The sequence below is a fragment of the Diabrotica undecimpunctata genome, chromosome 8 (assembly GCF_040954645.1).
Source record: "Diabrotica undecimpunctata isolate CICGRU chromosome 8, icDiaUnde3, whole genome shotgun sequence".
Lineage (NCBI taxonomy): Eukaryota > Metazoa > Arthropoda > Insecta > Coleoptera > Chrysomelidae > Diabrotica > Diabrotica undecimpunctata.
The window spans coordinates 121,204,463-121,227,746 of NC_092810.1; the positions used below are offsets into that span (position 1 = coordinate 121,204,463).

General features: G+C 34.0%; 1 protein-coding gene across 1 annotated transcript in view; it reads left to right on the forward strand.

The window, feature by feature from the left end:
* Positions 1–23,284, forward strand: part of LOC140447929 (uncharacterized) — a 394,679-nt gene that overhangs the window by 50,847 nt on the left and 320,548 nt on the right. The window lies entirely within an intron of this gene.

The window sequence follows — 23,284 nt, forward strand, 5'->3', positions numbered from 1 at the left end:
ATTGTATTTTGGAAAAGAATATTCTCGGTAAAAATAATAAGTTTAATTACTGACCAGCTATAGAATAGCTTCTAACAATTGGGTCTAGAAGAGCTTAAAAGGGTAATGGAGGAACTAAGAACAGTTTTTAACTGTTCTGGACTTGTTCTTAACTCTTCTAGATCTAGTTTGAGTTGTTTTGGTATCTTCGTAGCTGTTCGTGTGGTAAGGTTCGAGACCTTGTCGAACTCTTTTAGTCATACAATATTAGCAGAATCGGCCTTAGATTTTCTTTAGAAAATCTAGATAGAAGCCTAAATGTATTTCTTGCTCTTATTACAACCATATCTGCTTTGATTATGATAAAAATTTCTAATAAAAAAGTATACCCACTTTTGATTTACAGGCAGACGTTTGACTCATGTAACAGATATTTTACATTAGGATTAAGTTTTCAAAGTGTAAAGTTGTAATATTGTGTGCATTAGATAATTTCCAGCAAACAAATGTGGCATTTAAGCTCATAAATTTCATTAATATTTATCAACATTGACAAAACAATATATAAACGAAAATCCACATTTATCGCCTGATGGATTCGCTTCGTTGAATGTATCACCGAAACATTAACCAATACAGAGAAATCAAACACTGTTTATTCAGCTAATTCAGACAATAAAATTACATCTCTAATGTATGTGTAATTCGGTCCCTTTGTATTATATCAGTTATTTAATGATATTAATGTCGAATTGTACACAGCATTTAATTAAAATTGTTTTGGAAATCAGCCGAGTCTCATGTTTACCCGTTGTTCAATATTCCATTCACTCAATTCAATTTTGTTTTGATGAATATATGCAGTTGTCACAAAATAATTGCTCTTTAGTAAATTAAGAACATAATAAATTTGTTGATTACCATAATTTTGTTATTGGTTTAACATTTTTAAACTGCATTAAGTTTTTATCTAATAATAAATTTACACAATATTAAAAATACAAACAACACACAATTTTTCAACAATTATTATATGCTTTACATAGACACAACCAAACAATCAAACAACCATAACCAAAAATACCAAAGAAGTGAGATGTCTGCTATGGGATAATAATATTATGGGAGTGTTTAAAATAAATTCTGCCATAGGTATATAAATACGAAGTTAATAGGTAATAAAAGTTAGTAAAATATGTACCTATCTAATATTCTTCTTCTTAGTCGTTAACCTGATGCATGTATCGTGATATCATGAAGCTATTAACTAAATTTCCCAATGTTCCTCCACGTTTTTCTATCTTCTGCCATTCTAGCACATTCTGACAATGGAGCGCCAATGGTAGCAACAATATGGTCCGTGTATCGTGTGGGAAATCTACCTCTATTTCTTTTGCCTTCTACTTTTCCCTGGATGGTAACTTTTTCAAGACCATTTCTTCGAAGGACATGTCCAAAATAGCTTATTATTTGTTCTGATATATCTATCTAATATTAAGCATCCACATTTTACAATTTATAGTGACAGCAAAAGTTCCTTCCATCGTCAGATGTAAGTCTCTCTTGGTGTGTCCATTTATTTCTGTTTGTTGTTTGTTGAATCCATTCGTGACCAGCCATTCTCTTGATGGCATCAGTCCCTCTGGTTTGAGTTCCGCCTCTACTTCTCTGGTGTGCTTTTGGTTGCCATTCAATAATTCGCTTCGTCCAACAGTTGTCTTCCATTCCTCCTATGTGTCCTGTTCAGTTTTATTTTAACATGGCAATCTTTTGGATTACATCTGTAACTTTTTTCGTCTTCTTATTTCTTTATTGGACTTGAGATCGCTTAATGAAAAGCATTATCCGTTCCATAACTCTCTGGGTCACTTTGAGTTTGTGGACTATGTTGTTGTTAAAAGCCCATATTTTATTTCCATACGCCAGCACCGGCAACACCTACTGATTGAAAGTTTTTTCCTTTAAAATATTTGGTAGATTTGATTTAAATACTGTATGTAATCTTCCGAATGCTGGCCATGTTATGGAACATCTTCTATTCAAGTTAAGCTTTGCTAATTCAAGTTTTTGTCGTTAGTATATATGTGTGACTCAACCTTTTCTAGATTATTATTGTCCAGAGTTATATCCTCAGTTATATCTAGAGATTCGTTTGTTAGATATTTAGTTTTTGCTAGATTTATTTTTAGTCCTATTTCTTTTGATTTTGTATTTAGTTCTAACAATATTTCCTGCAATTCTTCCCTGTCTTTTTTAACTCAACACCTTCGGCAAATCAAAGGTGATTCAGGTTTCGCCGTCTATCGTCACTCCTTTATTTCCCCATTTTTAAGTTCGGAACATATCTTCTAGAGCTAAAGTAAATATTTTGGGTAAGATAGAATCTTCTTGTCTAATCTCTCTCTGTAGTTTTATTTTTTCTGTTTTTTCTTCTATTTTTACTTGCGATGTTGCATGATTTTTGTATATCGGTCATCAATTATTCTATTGTTGCTTCAGTCGTTAAGGATGACCCAAATTTCAATGGAGTCAAATGCCTTCTCGTAATCTACCATAGCTATCCAGCGTGTTATATTGTATTCGTGTGATTTTTCAATTAGTGTTCTTATTACTTGTTTATGATCTATGGTGCTATAACCTCTTTTAAATCCTGCCTGCTCCTGAGGCTGATAACTATCCAGTTTGTTTGTTAGTCGCAATGTGATTGTCTTCACAAACAGCTTATATAAGACTGATAACAGGCTAATATGTACGTAGTTTTCTAATTTAAATTTATTTTTATTTTTAAATATAAGTATTATAAAAGCATTTAACCAAGCTGTAAATATTTCACTTATTTCTTTACATTTATTAAAAATGATTTTTAACATTTTTTTAATTTGTTGTCGGCCATTAGATTAGATTAGATTATGTGAGGTCGTTAAGGCCATGCGGCCTTACCGCACTTCGACCTATATCTTTTGTGCATACCTTAATCTAGTTAAACTCTAGAATGCCAATACTTCTGATGAAGTTGATTAGCTTCCTAGGTGACTTGTTTCCTATGTCAGAGGACGCCAGACTGACCTCTCCTAGGAATTTTAGTCTTTTGTAGAACAGTGCTACGCAGTTGCATAGTATATGTTCTGCCGTTTCTTTTTCATTGTGACAGAAACGATAGTTCTCACTATCTGATTTGCCCATCTTCTTTAGATGATATCTCAGAGGGCAGTGACCAGTGAGAAGGCCAGTGACCATTTTGATATCTTTTTTACTCATTTCGAGAAGGCGGTTTGCTGCAGTAGGCGACACTTTTATGAGCCTTTTTGCTTGCCTTTGTCCTGGTGTGTTAGACCAATATGATCTTAGTTGATTGAGTTCCCAGGTACGGAGTTCCTCTCTGATGTGGCTTTTCGATAGTTCACAGAAGGGTTCCGGACCCTGGAATGGGGTATTAGCTCCTTCTTTTGCGAGGCTGTCAGCTTCCTCATTTCCTGCAATTACCTTGTGACCTGGCACCCACATCACAGTTACATTGTTGCGTTCCGCCAGCTTCTTGAGAGATTGTTTACAGTCCCAAACCAACTTTGACTCACATGTAAATGACTTTAGAGCCTTTAAGGCGGCTTGGCTGTCTGATAAAATAAAGACTTTTGCCCTACGGGTGTCTCGGTTGAGACATTCTTGGGCACTTATGTCTATAGCATGTATTTCTGCCTGGAAGATAGTTGGGGCGTTTCCAAGAGATTTAGATAGCCTGAAATTGGGCCCAGTAACTCCCACTCCTGCCCTTTCATCTATCTTAGATCCATCCGTATACCATACGAGTGAACCTTCTTCCACTTTTGGTTCAATTTCTTCACCCATTTGGTGGTTTTTTATGACCACTTCAAAGGGTGTTTCATCAAAGTCGAATTTGACTGGCACAGCATCTGTCGGCATGTCCTTAGAATCCAATGGAATTTCTTCTAAGATGTTCAGGTGGCCAACTAGATCATCAGGTTTCATTATTTGTGTCTGTCGCAGTTTTAAGGCGGTAGTTACTACCTCCCTCCTTATGCAGAACTGCAAGGGAGGAAGGTTCAGCATCGCCTCTAGAGCTGCAGTGCGACATGTTGACATTGCCCCTATGATTCCCAGACAAGCTAGCCGCTGCACTTTTTGAAGCTTGGCGTTAGCTGTTGTTTGTTGTGTTTTTGGCCACCATACGAATGATGCGTATGTGACCATGGGCCTAATTATTGTTTTAGATGACCAGAGAGTCATTTTCGGTTGTAGGCCCCAAGTTTTTCCAAACGTCTTGCGACAGGTCCAACTTGCCACCAAACCTCTGGATAAAATTTAATCAATATGACTATTCCAGGTGAGTTTTTGATCTAGGGTTACCCCCAGATATTTTACTTCCTTGGAATAGTCTAGTGTGATGCCATTCATAGTTGGAGCCTGTAAATTCGTCTCCTTCTGAAAGGTATCAAAGTCGTTTTACTGGGGTTGACATTTAAGCCCTCTTTCGAGCACCAACTTTTAATTTCGTTAAGAGCAGTTTGCATGAGACTAGATATAGTCTGATCATGCTTGCCTCTAATTGTAACAACTAGGATCTGCGTAACCTTGGGTTATAAAACCAGCATAACAAAAAATGTTGTCGGCCATGCTTTATCATTTCTTATACTATTCCGTCTTTATCTTCTGCTTTTTATTTCGCATCGAACTCATTGTGTTTCTTATTTCGTCCTCTATTATATATAATATATCTTCAGATCTAACATTTTTTAGTATTTTTCGGTGTTTTTCGTATTTATCTAGTGGTGGTATTGCTTTTGACTCATATAATGTGTAGCAGTTTTCTAACATGGGTGTTATTTTTTTGAACTTCGGAAATTTTCCTGTTTTCATCATTAATTAGCTTTGTAATTAGATTTCTACTTTCGCTTGTTTTCTTCTTCCAGTCTCGTATGTATATCTTTTCTTATAGTATTTAATTTAACTGTGTTATTTTGTACTTCCTTATGTCTTTGCTAAACTTTTTCTTAATTATTTTGTTGATTTCTTTCTATTTTATTAAGTTTTGGTCTTGCACAAGTTGTTGTCTCTTTTTTATTAAATCTTGTGTTTCCTTGCTGAGTTTTTGGACTTAATTTGTTTTAATATGGATCGATTCTTTTGCTACGTATATTAAAGTATTCGTTAAATTTTTATTTAGGATTTCAAGGTTTGAATCTTTGTCTATTAGTGCAGCATGTTTTGTCAGTTTTTGTTCGTATTCAATTTTTCTCTGTTTTAGTTTGTCTATATTTATTGATTTTTGCCGGGCGTTTATAAGTTTTCTTCTTTCTATCTTGGTGTTAATTATTATTCGTGTTCTTAGAAACATAGCAACTTAGCAACATAAATATAATACATATATTTATACTACATACTACAATATTATGGCCTGTGTAAGTAGTCACTTGGTTGACTTGTTTAAGTAAAACAAATTTCATTTATTAGTTGCATATTGACGCCAAGCTGGGGGTTAAATAAAGCACACTGTTACTTGAAGACTTAAGATTTCGGACAATACTACAGTGCACTCCAAAATTAACGCATAATATTAAAAACCCTGGTAAATCAAATAATTTTAATGTTTCGATTTTTGTCCTAATATATTATTGTTACCCCCGGTATTTTGTAAAATTTATGGAAAGAACGGTAAAAAACGCTGATTTTTTACCATTTTTTGCAAAAAATTAAAAATATACTAATTGTGCTTCATTTTATTTCGAATTTAGTTGGGTTGGATTACGTTGTGCTGAACGTATAAAGGGGTTTTTCAAGGTTTTTTTTAATGAACCACCAGCAGCAAGAAATTTGTCAGAAAGTGATTGTTTTAGAATCGTTACTGTTCGCGAAGAAGGATATACTCAAGTAGAACTCGCTGAACGTTTTAACGTCACCCAGTCAACCATTTCAAGAGTGTCAACACGTTTTTCTGTTACTTTAAGTAACTCGAGAATACCCAGTCAAGGCCATAGAAGGGTTACAACTCCTAATCAAGACCGGTTTTTGACACTTCGTACATTATGACAAAGGTTTGTTACCAGTACTTCTCTACAAAATGAATTTTTGGATCGTTATAACTTTCGAATCAGCCAAAATACGATTAGAAGAAGAATTGCCGAAAACGACCTACACCCTGAAAGGGCACCAATTGACCCATTATTGACCAAAGACCATAGAAGGCAAATATTGCATTTTGCTTGTGAACATGTTGATTGGAATAATGACGATTGGGGAAGAATATTGTTCACCGATGAATCCAGGTACTGTTTTTTTTTCTAATGACAGGAGAAACCGAGTGTATAGAAGACCTGGGGAACGCTACGCACAGTGTAACACCATAGGGATTGTACAGTATGGCGGCAGCTCGATAATGGTGTGGGGTGGGATTAATTTAGTGGCTCGTACGGAATTAGTTAGAATAGATCGCGGTCGGCTTACATCGCAGAGGTATAGACCAGACATTTTAGAAGAGCATGTCGTGCCATTTGCACCATTTATTGAGGACAATTTCATGCTTATGCAAGATAATGCCAGGCCACACACGGCAAGAATTGTGCAGCATTATCGTCAGAAGGTTGGAATTCCTTCCATGGATGGGCATGCGAGAAGTCCTGACCTCAACCAAATAGAACATGTTTGGAACATCATAGGCAGACGACTACGACAACTACCTAATGCACCAAACACATAAGATGAACTGTTTTTGTGGTTGGTTGAAATTTGGGATCAAATTGATCAAGAAGAAATCAGAACGATTATTCTCAGTATGAGAGATCGTTGTCAAGCAGAAATAAATGCCAGAGGAGGCAATACTCGATACTAGTACACAGTACTAGTATTTTCTTCAACTTTAAAAATTTCAATTTCGTCATTAATTTATAATGTTAGTTTGTTTAGATCATTTGTTTGTTTAGATGTTATATTGTTAATTTTAATACATTTTTTGTAAAAAAGAAAAGTTTTTTATTTAAGATCTTCTAAAACAACCATAAAGCAGAAAAGAACAAACAAAAATTTTTTCATTACAACTCAAAATAAGAATTTTAAAATTATGCGTTAATTTTGGAGCGCAGTGTATTTCCTTTTTTTAAGAATTTCTACAACGCAATAAACTCAAAACGTGTTGGTCCTTAAACGGTAAATGCCTATTTTTCAAACGAAAAAATACAGGCAACGAAACTTATATGGAATCATCTGATATTTTTTATTACTTTAAGCGAATTTAAAAAAATCAACCTACGAAGTCAAAGAATATTTATCTTAAAGCAATTTAATCACCAAAACACAAAAACTAAAGAAACCCATAGTCTTAAATAATAAAATTGGAATTATTTGTCTTAAAGTTAATAGCATACAAAATTGCAATGCACAAGGAATGATGTTTAAATTGTTTTTATTTATTTATGATTTTTTTAGTAGTCGGTGTTACTAACCCTAGGCCTTATGCTAGCTCCAATTCGCATGGGCATGCTTCTAAACAAGTTGTCATAGTTTTATTGTGGTAGGTCGTTTCCTTTCTTCAAGAGCAGTTTGTACTAGCTGTACGGTACTTTGTGGATTATCCCGGCGAGGTTTAATTATTTTTTAAAGTAAACTCCAAGAGTGCTACCAACTAAACACTGATTGATTTTTGTCTTCGTTATATCCTCTTCTTTTATTTGCTAAGTAGCATGTTAAGATTCGATCAGTTGTTTATTTTGTACTCAGCCAGAGCCATTCTTTAAGGCAATAAATCAAAATTTGTCTTAAAGTAAAACTATTTTTGTCCATAGCGGCCTCTGATATCTCGTATAACTGTATAGTGTTCTTGTGGTAGTCACCTTGTTTGTTATTTTCTATCTTAATATATTTATTATATTCTCTTCTTTCATTTGCTATGTCACACTTTAGTATTAGATCAGTTGTTTATTTTGTACTCAGTCAGAGGCCCTCTTCATGTCAACAAAGCAAATTTGCCTTATAGTGTGTCTATTATCATCTATACTGTTATGTAATATCTCGTATGTTACTATACGGTTATTAATAACAAAGATAAGGTGTTTTGCCGTTTTGTCATTAGTCTTGTTTGTTTTTTCTACTTTTTAATCTCAATCTTAATGTAATCCTTATTCTCTACCCTTGTATTGACCGTATCACACGCTTCAACAACATTCAGCTACCTTTGTCAACAAAGGCAAGGGTTTTCTGCCGAAACGTTTATTACAATGGACAATAAAATCTAGTTCCAAATTTAATATTACTTATTGAACCTAATCCCAAGAAATACTAATTTTATATTAGATAAAGAAGAGTAGTAGTAGCAGACAATATTAATAAATCCTTTGATAAATGGTAAATGTGTATATTTAAAAATTACATAAATGTATTAAATATGATAAATCATTTAAATCTAATTACTGTAATTTTTGGTAAATGTAATTATTATTTATATATATATATATATATATATATATATATATATATATATATATATATACTTGTAAATTTAATATAAATATTTTTTATATTTAAAATATAATTGTAAATTATATACATATTGATACATGCAAGGAAGAATAGAGGGAAGAAAAGGCTTGAGAAGAAAGAAGAAATCTTGGCTGAACACCTCTATGTTGCTTGGTGCTACTATTTTCGTAATTTTGTCTTTGATTTTTCAATATTAGATTTCGCAGATGTTGCCTGGCATGTTAAATTAATTTGTCCGGTCACATTATTTCACATCACTTGACCAGAAATGGAAATGACACCGGTTGCTACCCGGTCCTCGTAGCTCTGTGCCGAGTACGATCAAGAACCACAAAACTACAGAACCATATTATGGATTAAATGCAGAATTATTAAAGTATAGAAGACTCAGAACTTTACGCTCCAATCCAGTAGACGAAATATTGTAAGACCCAGACAGGCCTAAACTAAAAGATATTCAAATAAACCACATCAAAAACTAACATTTATAGTTAATATTATTTATTAGTTTATGCCCTAACGTCTAAACATTTTTTGATTTACGGTAATAGGTATGGTTAATTATAAATCTTTAGTTTTTTTATTTTAGTTGTTTTTGAGTGGCAAGACCACCGCTCTGGAACGGTGGTTAAGGTTTAATCCGGCAATATCCTGGGGTCTTCCGGCCTAGTATCCTACTCGGCTAAAAGATACCAGAGTGTCTTGTTTTGCCTGTCAGAATTCAATGGATACCTTCTCAGGCTCTTAATGAAATCTGGAAATACGCCAATTAAAAAAAAAGATCAAAAACTAAAAATTTTAAAACTAAATTAGAATAATTTCTCCCCAGTTCTTTAGATACGTTCTAAACATATTCTTACTCTCATCACTTTTCATTTATGCTAAATTTTCATTAGTGATAAATGTTTTCTTTAGAAACTGTTTACATCCCTAATTTGTACCCCAAATTATTTGAATGCCTTAAGCAGATATTAAATAAATGATTGGCCATTGACATGGGGGAAGGAATAATAAAGCGAAACAGCAGCAGTTTCGAGATCTTGGTGGTTTCGCCGGAAGTTCTGCTAAGATTTCGATACGGTACATTACACATTCAACCGCCATCAACACGAGAAATTCATGAATACTTGCCATGTTACAGGCCCCTCGCTCCCTGGAGCACCCTCACACGTTCACATGGAAGGGTTACGATGGAATTAATACGTTTTAATCAAAATGAATGCTATTATGTTTTGATATTGTAGTGATAAATGTGATATTAATAGACTTACCTTTTTATTATGAAAAAGTGTTTTAGATAGTATGTTTCTTTTTTGGATATGGATATATAAATGCGATATTTGAATTGAACGAACATGCTATATATTTTATTTTGGAAATTTGTAAATAAAAACTCGCTGTATTCTTTACATGATTTGTCAAATATTACCTATAGTTTATACCTATAGTTTATTTACTGAACTCAGTCCCAAATGTCTAGTAAACTTAGTAATTACTTTTGTGCTATGTTGGTCAAAATTTGACTTTCACTGGAAGTGGCTAGAATTTACTATACAACCAAGTACACGTGCTCATTAGTCCGGTCAAGATAGACTCTCAATGTTACAAAAATTGGCGTAGCACTAAAAATTAATACGAATGTCCAGAACACCATTATAAATGAAATGTGAAAAGACTTCATCCTTGGCTTATCTCCAAAAAAAGTTATTGAAGGTCAAAGGTAGCAAATATGTGTTTTTTGTGGTTTTCAGATAAAAGGTAGTTTTATTGTAAGTTGGATCACAAAATTACGTTAGACATCAATTGAAGATCATGCAATTATCTATAAAAATTATTTAAATACATTACAGTCGCGTTAATCCGAACCCAAGATCATCCGAACGACGAGGTAGTCCGAACGGGCTCGCGCGAGTTCCCCTGCCTCCCCCAAGATTAAATCGGTATAAATCGACATGAATCAACATGACGAACATCGGTTTTTACTTTCCTTGCCCACTACATATTATTTAGTTTTGTTAGTGGCTCGATGGCTCTACGTAAACACATGACTTTGACTATCGAACAAAAGACCAAAATTCTCAAGTTGATACAGCAAGGAACTAGCTACAGTTTCATTTCAAAGCAGTTCGTTATTGGCAAATCTACCATTGGGCATTAAAAAAAAAGATCGAAAAGTTCGTCAGCGAAACGGAAAGCGGTCCAGGGAAGAGGAAAACCATCAAACCCCCCGAATAATAGAAGGTAGAAAGTGCGTTGTTCACGTGATTCCTACAACAGCGGGGAAAACATGTTCTGGTGCGTAATAAAATGTTGTGTGAAAAAAAACCGTCATTTTCATCGTGAAATGTTACCAAATCACCAAGCTTTTAGCATGTAAGGGTTGATCGGACAACTTCAAACGACGTCATGGAGTTAGACCTCTTAAAATTACTGGTGAAAAACTTTCGAGTAATGCCGACGGCATTGAATCATTCCGATCTGCATTTGAAGAACTTGTAATTAAAAATTGTTTAAGACCTGAGCAAATTTACAATGCAGATGAAAGTGGGTTATTTTGGCGGATGTTACCAGACCACACATTGGTGTCATCTCAAGAAAAGAACGCTTCTGGTCGAAAAATTATAAAAGAAAGAATCACCTTTATGCCTTGTGCAAATGCTTCCGGGACTCACAAATTTCGTTTGCTTGTTATTCGGACGGCTAACAAGCCTCGTGCATTCAAATGTGTTGATCTTTCCGTATAAAATCGAGAGCAAAAAAGTGCATGGGTGACAAGAGATTTGTTCTTGAATTGGTTTTGTTGAAAGTGAATTCGTCCCTGGTGTTCGTCGTCATCTCGCACGTGTAAACCTCCTTCAGGAGGCAGAGTTGCTGCTGGACAACGGCCCTGGTCATCCATTCGCTTTTTGTCATGTTCTTACCGTCCAACACGACAGCTACAATTCAAACAATGTACCAGAATGTCATCTAGAATACAAAACCGCGCTATCGTAAAGCTTTACTTTCCAACATTCTTGCTAACGAGCAAAGTGAAACGGATCTGGTAGCAACTTTGAAGAAAGTTAATCTCAAGGACGCCGTTTTCAATTTGGTAAATTGTTGGTCATCGTTTAATTCAACTTTGTTGGAAAAACTTGAGCCCAAATTTAATGGCTGTTGACGACTCTTCATTCAACGAAAATGTCATCATTTTAAGCCCCCTTGTCGTTCAGCTGGCTCAAGAAAACACGACAATAATAATTACTAAATCTGAGGTTTGATAATGGGCATCAGGTGGCTGTAACAAAAAAATTGACACCCAAGAAATGCTCACGTATGAAAAAATTGAAGGCCATTCAAAATAAAGAAATGAAAGAGGAGAAAGTCGATGATAAACCACCTGCTTTAAAAACTTCTGTTGCTGAAGCTGTTAAAGCCCTGAACACGGCCATCAGTAATAGTTTATTTTTATGAACGAGAGAGTAATTAGCATAATTTTAACTGGTAGCTCCGACCACTCCATGGGCGTGCTCAAGATTAATTGAAAAATTACTTTGAATAATTGTAAAAAATAAATGAATTATTTCAGTGTTATAAAGTGTTATGTGTATGTAAACAAAAGTGACCTCTTTTATCACACACTATATTAGAACTGACTGGCCTACATTAAAAAGGGTTTTAAAAAATTCACATTTTTTTTTAATTTTTAAAAATTACAAAAGAGAAAAAGAGTTTTTAAAACCGTCTAAGGTATGTTAAATAGATGAATAAAAATATTAATATAAAACTTACAGCTACTTGTTACAAATCCAAATCAGATTCAGAAGATGAACTTTCAGAACCAAGATTTATAATAACTGGCTCGATCATTTTATCAGTAATATTGTCCTTCTTCCACATTTTTTCCTCTTCTTTAATAGTGTGATTTACTGCCTTTTCCCAGTTTTCAGGTTTTACATTATTTACGGCCTCCAAAAACAACTGTTTAACATCATGAATTTTAAAAGTGGTATTTTTTCTTGAAACTTCACTCTTTATCTGTGCCCATACCAGTTCAATCGGGTTTAATTCACAATGATATGGTGGGGATCTAAGTACTGTCATTCCACGATTTTTGGCAATTTCATCAATTTCGTATTTTTTAAATTTTTCTTTATGAAGGGCACACAACGAATAAAGTTCCTTTCTTATAGATCCGGGATGGTACGTAATATTTTTTGAACTCAGCCAATTCTGCAAGTCTTTTTTTTAACCACTTGGTTGTGGGCAGTCCTTCTATAAGTCTGGAGTGATAACTTGCATTATCCATTACTATTACACAGTTCTTAGGAAGAAGATCTATCATTGGTTCGAACCATTCTTGAAAAACATCAGCGTTCATGTCTTCATGGTAGTCACCGGTACGAGTTGATTCAAAAGTTAATAAACCATCTTCAACAAAACCGTCTGAACTGCCAATGTGTACTATTATCAGCCTGCGTCCCTTTCCTGATGGTGGGTTTAAACCAGTAGATAAGTTATTTACAAAAGCGTGCCTTTGACTTGTAACAGTTTCATCCTGCCAAAATTTATTTGGTGTATGACCCTCGTTGATCCATGTTTCATCAAGATAAAATATTTTTCTTTTTTGGTTTCTCATTTCCTTTATGGTTCTTAGAAAATGTCTTCTCCATATGACAATATCGCTTCTTTCTAATAAAATAGACTTTCTGGGATTCTTTTTCCAGCGGAAGCCTATTTCTTTTAAAAGTTTCCATAACGCACTTCGACTCATTTCTGGGTAATCCTTATCATCTCGAACTGAGACAAGAACTTTATCCAATGTTGGAAATTCTTGTCTAAAGAAGAATTCAAGCACTTTCCGTCGAAGTCCTTCTTTAAAATGATATTCTATTTGAAATTTTGGTTTCCCTGGAGCATTACGTGGCATTTGAAAACTACCACATTTCTCTTCTTTAATAACTCTGTAAATCGTAGATTTCCCAACACCAAGTGTACTGCTAACTAACTCAACGGTCTCATCAACACTTTCACATAAACGTTTGTCTGTAAATGATTTAAAACAATTAAATATTAATGTTTTTTCATTAACTGTTAGAGGACCAATTTTTCGGCGTTTACACGGCACTTTCAAATTTTCCATAACACTAGTATACACAATAAACTGCACCTTGCAACTGAAGTACCTACTTTTAGTGAACGGTTAAGAATTTTGAATACGCCACTTGGACCTTCCTATATACAAAATGGAAAAACCCACTATCACATTTTCTGTGGAATAAGTTTAGAAGGTAATTATCTAGTCAATTACTGTCGTAGATTCCTGGAATTAAAGAATTAAATGTTTGATTGTTGAAACCCTTACTTCGAGGAATGCACTCATTTCAGATAAAATAAAACGTTTTATTTTATCTAAAGAATTAAACTTTATTTTGCAAATAGGCAAAGAATTAAACTTTATTTTGCAAATAGATAAAATAAAACGTTTTATTTTATCTAAACAATTAAACTTTATTTTGCAAATAGGTAGGTACTTATTAAACTTTTATTGGTTATATATAACCAATAAAATAAACATCTTACATTTCTTGCAAATTCATTAGTACCTGTTAACCTCCATCACTCCGACACTGGCAACCTTATTTAGGGATTAGTAACCTCACAACTATTGTATTCTATTCTGCTCCAACCTTTATACCTGGTGGTCATACTCAATTTAAAATTGTTTTCCTATATACTTCTGTAAACTTGTTGACAAATATCTGTTTTTCATTGAGTCACCCGTATCAACAGTTTAGGGATTTGCATACATAATTTATTGTTTTATTACTCTCTCATACATAAAAATACACTATAGGCAGAAAACAACTTCAACGGTAGCGAGGAGATCTTGATGCTGAGGCGTGTAAGAGACAAAGCGTTCGATCAGCACGTCGAGACTGTCCAGAAAAAAATTACAATTTTTTTTACTGCTCTCCATTGAAATTTATATAGATAATATGTATTTAATAAATATATTGTATATATATATTTGTATAATATAATATTTTATTAATATACATAAAGCATATTCAGTCATTTTCATTGTGTTGTTGCAGTTTTTCTTTTCCTAATAAGAAAGTCATAGGTAATCCAAACGATGCGATCATCCAAACAACTCGTTTCCCCGATTCCGTTCAGATTAATGCGACCGTACTGTACTTTTCTTCTAAAAGTCAGCGTTTCAAAGATTTAATTATTAAAATTCAAAAAGTAATGGGAGCCTACTGCATTATTTTCCCCGGGACATTATCCTCCTTTTGTATTATGACAATTTTGGTAAAAAGAATCTCCCGGCTTGAGAGGAGAAAGACTGAACGGCGTAATAGTACATGCAATACTAGAACACCGTTTGTGGTGTTCTAGGAAACAGAAAACTGGAAATCCTTTTTAATATTCATGATGCAAATATTGGAAATGATGTAGTGAAAGTATAAACAATCCATACGCAATATTGTCGGGTATGCAGATAGAGGGATTCTTCTGCAAATAAACTCCAAACCAGTCAATATTATTATTAAAATAAGATATGGTTGAATGCTCGAATATAAAAAATTTTACAAATAAAATTCTGATATCGATCACAGTTCTTTTATTTAATCTTGCCCAAGTACTTTTGCTCTCAGATCTTCAGGGGCATCTGAAATAAGCCAAAAAATGTTTTTTTAAGTGAAAGAAAAGTGGCAAACTTCAAAAAAATTCGAAGTTAATGGTTGATAAAAAATATATAACGTTTTAGACTTACTTCGTCCAAAAATTTGGCTTTTCAGCACATTAACGAATGTCATAAACCTTGAAGTAGACTTATACAAATAACGAACACTAGACAAAAGGCCAAACAGTTTAAAAATTTATTAGGATGCTACATTATTGGCAATAGCAGGAGACGGAAAGGCTTCTGGTCGTTCATACTTATCGGAAATGTTAAAGTGACATCTGACATATGACAGCTAAGATGGACTCTATGGTAAACTAAACATTGACCACAAGTACAATCGACAAGTCATCTTTAATATTTAAACAGCTTCTGATAATCTGGTAAATCCAGTAATAATAAAGAAAAATCAATCAAGGATGACTGACGAGATACAACTCTGCATTATAAAGTATAAAATGATGGCCAAAATTCAACAGCAACATTAAAGTATTTGAAATTAAACGAATTATTAAACAAAAATGCAAACAAGCGAAAGAAAACTGGTAAAAACTGGAAAACTGTAAAATAAATACGATAAGAGCACAAAATATACAATCGCAACCATTTGAAACAACGCAAAGAGTTAGAAAATGAGGTAGTTTAAGCCCAGTCCTTTTTATAATTGTAACAGATGAGATAATGACAGAATATTAGAAAATCTTTAAAAATAATGTATAGTGCAGAATTGAATGAATGAATTTAAATATGAATGCAAATAATAAATGCAGGGATATGCGTATTTGCAAGTGACATAATACTATTCAGGAATAATAGCAGGAAACAGGAGAAAAACTTAAGAACAATTTAGAAAAATTAAACTCAAAACCAAAAAAATACAACCTATTCTGAACAATATACTAGAGAGTACAGGAAAACTATTCCAGGCACTAAATAGAGGATTCTTTAACAACAAGGAAATGGAAAACGAAGATGACAATATATGAAACAATACTTTAACATACAGATCAGAAAACTGGATTTTTAACAGAAGACACCAGAGTAGGATACGAGCAGCAGAGATGAAATACATCAGAAGAACGATAGCGACAAGAAGAACAAACAGACTCAGAAATGAAGAAATAAGAAACAGACTTAAAATTAAACCGTTACTTGACACAACAAAAGAGAAAAAATTAGCATCTTAAAGATTATATTTGAGATGAGCTGGTACTACTACTACTATCGGTTTACAGCGTTCTCCGGCGCCTTCCGACTCCTAAACGCCATTCTTCTCTATTTAACTATAGGTCTGGAGGGATTTCTCTTTCCTCTAGTTCTTTTTCAATTACCTCTCTCCAGCTTCTTCTCGGCCTTCCTCTTTTTCTTCTTCCTTGTGGTGTCCACGTCAAAATCTGTTTCGGAATCCTGTCATCTGGTATTCTCTGTACATGGCCGTACCATATTAACTGTTTTATTTTTATGTCGTCAACTATTGTATGCTTGACTCCCATCATTTCTCGTATTCTCTCATTTGGTATCCGATCTCTTCTTGATTTGCCTGCTGCTCTTCTCCAGACGTCCATTTCTGTTGCTAGTAACAGTTTCTCTGTTCTTTGTTTCATTGGCCAAACTTCACTGCCATATGTGATTACACTTTTAAGTATGGTGTTATATATGAGTCGTTTGTTCGCTTTAGATATCGTTTGGTCCCACAGAATGCCGTTCGTCATGGATATGGCTTTTCTACCCTGTATGTTTCTGTCTTTTATAGCAGCATCGAGTGTTCCATCTTATGTTATCTTGGTGATGAGCTGGTCTTGTAGTAAAAAATGGAGGCCGAAAGATTGCCGAAAACAGCCCCTGATAGTAAAATGCAGGACGCTAGACCAAAGGAAAGGTCAGGAGAAAGGTGGAAGGATGAAGTGGTAGCATACGCGCAAAATTTGTTAGACGTGAAAACCTGGAGAAGATCGGCGCGAGACTTGCAAGGTTGGTGGCATAGTTTGGAGGAGGCCAGTGCTCGATTTGGGCTGAGCGTCATTAGATAAAAAGATAGATACACGGTTTTTACAGTATAATTCAAAATAGTGAAATTGGAACTTATAGTCGATTTGGGCTAAGCGTCATTAGATAGAAAGATAGATACACGGTTTTTACAGTATAATTCAAAATAGTGAAATTGAAACTTATAGTCCCTTCCTACCCTACCTCTTTCATAAAATTGGACCCACTATTATGCATATATAATACGTATATGTGATTATACAATTTTAACATTTTTTTTTGTTTTAGGTACGTAAGAGCTTGATTTCTGAGAGTATGTGGTAAGTTTATTAATTATACAGCTAATAAATCGTTAGTTCTAAATTCGACTTAAAATTATTTTTTTATATAATAATAATTCATTAAACAATCTACACTTATATCCTCTAACTTAACGATTTCTCTAACGCATTTAGCATATGTTCATCTTCTATCCGCCCCTTCTTTTTCTTCCGACCGGCCTATTTATCAAGGTTGCTTTAGAAGGAAAGAAAGAAAGGCCTCGTATCTAGGCCTTATGATGAGAAATGACGAATATAATCTTCTACGATTAATAATTGAAGGCAAGATAGAAGGCGGAAGCGGAGTAGGCAGAAGAGCCATGTCATGGCTTCCCAATATCATAGCTTGGGCGGGCATAAACGTTCAACAATTACTAAGAGTAACGCAGAATAAAGAACATTTTAATGTAGTGATTGCAAACCTTCAGTAATGGAGTGTCCCAGAAGATTTTAGAAGGATCACTTTTATCCATCCACATAACGTGGCCCACCCATCTTGTTTCACGATTTTCACGATATCTGCATCCCAAAAAATCTATAGAGTTCGAAATTATTTGCCTTTTTGCTTCAAATATTAACTTTGGACTCACTAGTTTTGCTGACGTTGCTGTTTTTAGCAAGTAATGATGCTTTATAAATATAATAAAGTACCCACGTCAGTTATGTCAGTCACAGTGAATTAGTGTAGCTACCAAATTAACTGACAGCATATTTCGTTTTTGAGCATTTATTTTTAATGCCATTTTAAGTGCACATATCTTTAACAGCAAAAAAGCTTTAATCGAGAACTTCCAGTACTTTAATTATATCTGCATATCCTACCAGTTTTATATATTTATTACTTATTGTGCATTTGTATTATTCTGAGTCTCTCGGAGTGCTTTTTATAGTTAATGTTGAAAAAATTCAAGACAGTCCATCTCCCAGCTTACTTACTGACTCTGTAGTTTTACAACCTATCATAGGTCTTGGCAGACTGTACATTCTTCCTTCTTTGCCCATCTCTAAGCCCATGGTACTGAGATCTTTAGCGATGTTGTCTCTCCATCTTGTGCGTGATCATCCTGATAGTCTTCTTTCTTCTGGGTTAAACTACAACTCTAGTTTTGGCCATCGGTCAACTGGTTCTCTTTGAATGTGACCTTTCCATCTTAAACTTTACGCTTAGGTTGCTTTTACTATGTCTGAATGCTTATATAGCTCCTTAAATTCCAAATTTGTTCTTACACACGGGGGGACAGCAATTATTATAAAAAACAATATAAAATAGGCAACCCAGTATTAAAAAGTACAGATTCAATCCACATTTGTAGTTGTAGAAGACTAGACAGGACCTATAACTTTTTATAAAAAGTTCTGTTTCTGTCCAAACATTCTCTTTGGCCATCGTTGATCATTCATCCTTTCTACATGGCCATACCATTTCAGCCTTTTGCATTCTATAGTTTCCAGGACGTCAATGTCTATGCCCATACGCTCTCTGATTTCAGTATTCCTTACTCTAGCTCTTCTAGTGAGTTGGCAACATCTCCAATAATTCATTTTCATTGCTTTTATTTTGGATGCGTCATTTTTATTTATTACCCAAAGCTCTGAACAATATGTAGCAATACTTTCTATGATACTTTTGTATATCCTAATTTTTGTGTTTCGGGTGATGTGGTTATTCCAAAGTATACTATTCAGTTGACGTATTGCTGAATTTCCTTGACCAATTGTAGTAGCTATTTCTTTTGTATTCCGACCATTGTTTGTAATGTTTACACCGAGATATTTATAGCTATCAGTATTTTGAATTTGTTTGCTTCCTAGTTCTAAGTGCTTTCCTTCACCTCCCACTACTACGTACTCTGTTTTTGATGGATTAATTGATAAGCCCCACTTAGCATATTCGTCATCTATTTTCCGTAACATGTAGTGGATATTATCTTGATCTTCTGCAAGTATTACTTGTTCATCAGCAAAATGCAAGCTGTACAGTGTATGGTCTCCAATTTTAACACCCATAGGTTCACATTTTCTTTTCCAAATATCCAAAACCCCCTCCAAATAAATCTTAAAGAGTGTAGGTGCAATGCAGCAGCCTTGGCGAAGTCCTTTGGTCATTTTTATCTTTTTTGTCACTTTTTGTCCAATCTTTATTACACTCGTCATATCATCGTACAACTCCCTTACAGCATTAATGTAAATCGGTGTAATATTCTTGTCTTCTAGCACCTGCCATAGCTTGGCTAATGGGACACTGTCATACGCTTTTTGAAGATCAATAAATACCATGTGTGTCTCCATATTATGTTCCAAACGCTTGCTTTTCTATTGTTTGTTTTAGGCAGAACACATTGTCTATACAAGAACGACCAGTACGAAAGCCACTCTGATCTTCAGCATCTTCTCAACAATCTTCAATTTGGCTTTTAATTATCTTCCCGTTGACTCTACAGATTGAGTCAGTTACACTAAGCCCTCGGTAGTTCTTACAATCTTTTCTGTCGCCTTTATTTTTGTATAGATTGCTGATATATGTAGTTTTCCATTCTGGGAATAGCTCTTCTCCTCTCAAGAATAAATTAAAAGTATTAGCTGAAATAGTTTGTCAGGGCCATATTTAATCAGTTCAATGGGTACTCCCTCCGGTCCTGGAGCCTTTCCATTTTTCATAGCGTTGGCGTGTTTTTTAATTTCTTCTGGTGTTATTTCAGTTTATTCGCGGCAGGAAATATCATATTTTTGGTAGCCAATATCTTGGAATTCTGTTCGATCTTCTGTCAGCATTTGTTCATAATATTCGACCCATAATTCTGGGGCTATTAGAGTTAACCTACTGCATTCTTTTCTATCTGTTCCACTACATCTAATTGTTTTCCAGGCTTCTTTACTTCTACTGTACCCATAAAATTTTCTACGTTATCGCAGGCTTTATTCCACATCTCATTTTTGGCTTTATTTACCTCTTTTTTTTACTCCTTTGTTTAAGCTGTTGTACTGTTGTCGATAGTAAGGGTCTTTTGTTGTTAGCCATTTGATATACATATTCTTCTTCTTCCCCACGCGATCTTCTATTTCTTTATTCCACCATTCATTTCTATTTTTTATGCTATCCACTTCTCCAATAGCTTCCATTGCAGCTTCGTCAAGAGCTTTCATAATTTCGTTGTACGTATTAATTGGTGAGGAATAACAAACTTCGTGCAATTTCAGATTCAACCTCATTCGATACAGAAACTGGGTAGACTCATTTTCAAAATCTTGTAGATTATATCTCTTTGTTGAAATGTCTTGCAGTATCATTGAACTTTCGTTTTCATTTTGTCGTTGGCTTCCTTTGTGAAGTCCTGTGAAACCTGTGTATATTGGAAAATTCTACAAATAAGTGGCATTGTAGCAAATGGGAAAATTACGGAGGAGGTCAGAACAGATAAAAATCGCAAACTGGAATATTTTGGCCATGTTATGCGTCTCCCTGAGAGGTATAATATATTCCATTTAGTAACACAAGACAAGATAGACGGAAGGATACGGCCAGGTTGAAGAAAAACGTCGTGGCATCGAAATCTGAGGAATTTGTTTAACAAATTCTCTACATCCCTTTTTCGAGCCGCCGTCAACAAAATTATTTTAAAAAATTTATACCTAACTCACGATAATCGGACATACCATAGGAAAAAGAAGAAGAAAATATCCTAAAATGTCATATGATAGTAAAAGAAATATAATAACATACAATAGTAAAATACTGTTATAACACAGAAGAAAAAAAAACCCATTTTTGCAATAGAAACAGTCCACACTTATTTTGTAATAGAACGTAGACACTTTAATTAACTAAATGACCCCAGCTATAACTTAAACGGTTGCAAAAGACCATGATTTTTAATGTTTCTTTGTAATTATTTAGTAGTAGGCTAGCTCAACTATAATACGGCCATAAAACAAATAAAACATTGTGTGGCGTAGCGATTGAAAATGCCAACTAGATATTTTGCATAGATCTTCTAGAGATATATTTGAAACACTAATTGTAGTTGTGCATAATTACTTATAAAATGGACAGGGAACACGCGAACCTTCTATTTTAACTCTCGGTATGTTAACTTAGCTAATTTACTCTGTTACGTTTATATTCTTTCAACACTTTCACACAAATATCCATATTTATGTATGTGTGTTCATTATTTCACAATGGTGAGCACAAGTAAACAGAACTGTCTGATTGGATAGATAACTGACTGGGTACTTACTAGCAAATAAAAAAGAGTTAATGAGAGTTTGTACAACAATGCATATGATTCATTATCAATCACGAAAATCGGTTTAAGTACCTATTTGCTGCCGCATTACGCTCGTTACAGCTTTACAACTATCCGTAGGCGATCGAGTAATGTTAGCTAAATGTATCTATCATATGATCTAGATTCCGTTCTAGATGTTCCTTTATTGAATGTTACTAGTAAGAAGCAGTAAAGCCAACTATAAATGTTATAAAAAGCTAATTTACAATAACTAGAGCTCGGGAAATATGCACTTAAAAAACCCTAAAATATACATGCAAATGAGCACAAAAAACAGTTGAAATATGCACTAAAATATGCTTTTTATGCTTTTTTATGCATTTATTGCATATAAATAAAAAACGCAGTAATACGTGTATTAAAGGTATTTAATTTATTTCATGCTAAAGTCACTAAAAATATTTATTGAAATTTGTATTAACTACATCATTATATTCATTTATTCTTTCATTCTTCATCATTCTTTATTATACTATTATTACAGTTAAAACTATATATTATTAAATGTTTGTCTAAATTTTCTAGAGAAAAACTGTGCTGTCTATCTGATAATAATTGTTTATATATGCTGAAAAACTTCTTTCTACTTCACATGAAGTAAAGCTTTTGACAGAGTCTGGTACCAAGGACTCCTCTATAAAATGAGCAATCTCGGGTATAGCGATGCGATGACATGCCTCCTTGCAACCTATCTAGCCAACAGAAGGTTTAGAGTTCGGATAGGGTCAATTCTATCCGAAGTCGGGGCCCTGAAGGCGGGAAGGCGGGTGTACCTCAGGGAGCGGTGCTGTCACCTTATCTATACACCATATACAGGGTGGTCCTTAAGTAATTGTACAAACAGAAATCGTAGATTCTGCACTTTAAAATATTACGATTTAAGTCAACTTGCTTTAATAAAATGTTGATATTAAGAAAGATACAGGGTGTTAAAGTGGAAATTTAAAATTTTATTTTTCGCTATAACTTTTACTTTTGTAAATATTTTTATAAACAAATTTTCAGTTGGATGCTTTTGAGTAGGATAAATTATAATTTTATGCTTACTTTAATGTAACTAATAGAGGGCGCCACATATGCTACATATGTGACATAAATTTGCGATTAACTTTTTTACTCTTTAAGTTAGCTCTATTTATGTTAAAAAATATTAAAGATACATTATTTTTACAAAGAAAAGGTATACTTGTTAGTAACCTGAAAATTCAACCGTTTTCGAGATAAATGCATTTTATAAGTCAGCTGCACAATAATTCTTAGTTTGATATTTGCAAATCCTGAAAGCATTGAATACCTGTAGATAAGCATAATTCATAGTTTATTCTTATTAAAATAACTCAAAGATGATAATGTAACATCACAAAATACTTTGTTATGGGTGCTAAATGTCTTATTGGAGAAAAGATATTTCATCTTCTTCTTTAGGTGACGTGTCCGTATTCAGACGTTGGCCGTCATCATGTTTACAATTTCCCTTTGCTATCGCTTCTTTCTATAATGGCGTTGTATTACTTTTTCTCTATTGTAAAATGCTAAAAACCCAAAATATG